A 2,500-nucleotide genomic window follows, 5' to 3' on the forward strand; every position below is an offset into this window, starting at 1 on the left:
ACGAGTCGAGCGAAAGGCGACGCGCGGCGTCCCGGGGTCGATCCGGGCCGACCGGATTTGTGAAAATTTCGGTCCGAGTCGAGCGAAAGGCGACGCGCGGCGTACCGGAGTCGATCCGGGCCGACGGGACTTGTGAAAATTTCGGTCCGGGTCGAGCGAAAGGCGACGCGCGGCGTACCGGAGTCGATACGGGCCGACGGGACTCAGTGAAGTTTCGTTCCGAGTCAAGCGGAGGGCGATGCGCGGCCTCCCGGAGTCGATCCGGGCCGACGGGACTCGTTGAAGCTGCGGTACGAGTCGAGCGAAAGGCGACGCGCGGCGTCCCGGGGTCGATCCGGACAGACGGGACTTGTAAAAATTACGGTCCGAGTCGAGCGAAAGGCGACGCGCGGCGTACCGGAGTCGATCCGGGCCGACCGGATTTGTGAAAATTTCGGTCCGAGTCGAGCGAAAGGCGACGCGCGGCGTACCGGAGTCGATCCGGGCCGACGGGACTTGTGAAAATTTCGGTCCGAGTCGACCGAGAGGCGATGCGCGGCGTCCCGGAGTCGATACGGGCCGACCGGACTTGTGAAAATTTCGGTCCGGGTCGAGCGAAAGGCGACGCGCGGCGTACCGGAGTCGATCCGGACAGACGGGACTTGTAAAACTTTGGGTCCGAGTCGACCGAGAGGCGATGCGCGGCGTCCCGGAGTCGATACGGGCCGACGGGACTCGTCGAAGCTGCGGTACGAGTCGAGCGAAAGGCGACGCGCGGCGTCCCGGAGTCGTTCCGGACAGACGGGACTTGTAAAACTTTCGGTCCGAGTCGACCGAGAGGCGATGCGCGGCGTCCCGGAGTCGATACGGGCCGACGGGACTCGTCGAAGCTGCGGTACGAGTCGAGCGAAAGGCGATGCGCGGCGTGCCGGAGTCGATACGGGCCGACGGGACTCGACGAAGTTTCGGTCCGAGTCGACAGAAAGGCGATGCGCGGCGTCCCGGAGTCGATCCGGACAGACGGGACTTGTAAAACTTTCGGTCCGAGTCGACCGAGAGGCGATGCGCGGCGTCCCGGAGTCGATACGGGCCGACGGGACTCGTTGAAGCTGCGGTACGAGTCGAGCGAAAGGCGACGCGCGGCGTCCCGGAGTCGATCCGGACAGACGGGACTTGTGAAAATTTCGGTCCGAGTCGAGCGAAAGGCGACGCGCGGCGTCCCGGAGTCGATCCGGGCCGACGTCGACTTGTGAAACTTTCGGTCCGAGTCGACAGAAAGGCGATGCGCGGCGTCCCGGATTCGATCCGGGCCGACGGGACTTGTGAAAATTCCGGTCCGAGTCGAGCGAAAGGCGACGCGCGGCGTCCCGGAGTCGATCCGGACAGACGGGACTTGTGAAAATTCCGGTCCGAGTCGAGCGAAAGGCGACGCGCGGCGTCCCGGAGTCGATCCGGGCCGACGTCGACTTGCGAAACTTTCGGTCCGAGTCGACAGAAAGGCGATGCGCGGCGTCCCGGATTCGATCCGGGCCGACGGGACTTGTAAAAATTACGGTCCGAGTCGACAGAAAGGCGATGCGCGGCGTGCCGGAGTCGATACGGGCCGACGGGACTCGTCGAAGCTGCGGTACGAGTCGAGCGAAAGGCGACGCGCGGCGTCCCGGAGTCGATCCGGACAGACGGGACTTGTAAAAATTTCGGTCCGAGTCGACCGAAAGGCGATGCGCGGCGTCCCGGAGTCGATCCGGGCCGGGAGCCTGTCGGAACATCGTCATATGAGCCTCGGTTAATTTCGACAAAGTTCCCGGAGTTCGAAATTTTTTCGATAGCCCGCGGAGGTTTCGCCCCGTAAGCCGACCGTGCTACCACCGTACCGGCGCCGACGTCCTAGCGGCCAGGCTCCTACTAGTAAGAGGAGCGAGTCGGTCGGGCCGGTCTCCCGTCGTCCGCCTGCTACGCCGTACCGGTACGTGCTCGAGCACGATACGTACTTCGGCGTAGACCAGGAGCGGGCGTTCGCGGACCGTTCCGTGCCTCGTACCAAAGAAACTACGCGACTCGCGTTGTTTCATCTATCGTCACTGCATTACCGCGGGTCGGTGTCTCAGACCGAATGGCCCTTGACGCGGTACCAAGAAGTTCGGCTCTCCGTGAAACACGGAAGGCCGAACGCTCCAACGCACGCGTCAACTCGCTTCTTTCCGAGCGTACACTCAAAGACCAGAGATGTTATAACAACGTATCCCAGACGCTTTCAATCTAGCCGACGGGTACGGGAGATCGTTCGAACGCTTATAAGCCGAGTGTCGAAGGTGGCGGCACACGGATCCGGGGCTGCCTGCGTGCAGTCCCGAAACTTACAGTAGACGCGCGGCCGACCGGGCTACGAGACCCGGTCGGCGATGGGTGGCGCACGTCCGAGCCGAGATTTTGTATCGAAGCTCCCTGGTTGATCCTGCCAGTAGTCATATGCTTGTCTCAAAGATTAAGCCATGCATGTCTCAGTGCAAGCCAAATTAAG

General features: G+C 63.0%; 1 non-coding gene across 1 annotated transcript in view; it reads left to right on the top strand.

The window, feature by feature from the left end:
- Positions 1–2,421: 2,421 nt before the first annotated feature.
- The window catches only part of LOC124224632 (small subunit ribosomal RNA), a 1,913-nt gene continuing 1,834 nt past the window's right edge, over positions 2,422–2,500 (top strand). The window contains exon 1 of the ribosomal RNA XR_006884909.1: positions 2,422–2,500. This exon is cut by the window's right edge and continues 1,834 nt beyond it. This is a non-coding gene — a ribosomal RNA (small subunit ribosomal RNA).

Source organism: Neodiprion pinetum, unplaced genomic scaffold (genome assembly GCF_021155775.2).
Source record: "Neodiprion pinetum isolate iyNeoPine1 unplaced genomic scaffold, iyNeoPine1.2 ptg000193l, whole genome shotgun sequence".
Lineage (NCBI taxonomy): Eukaryota > Metazoa > Arthropoda > Insecta > Hymenoptera > Diprionidae > Neodiprion > Neodiprion pinetum.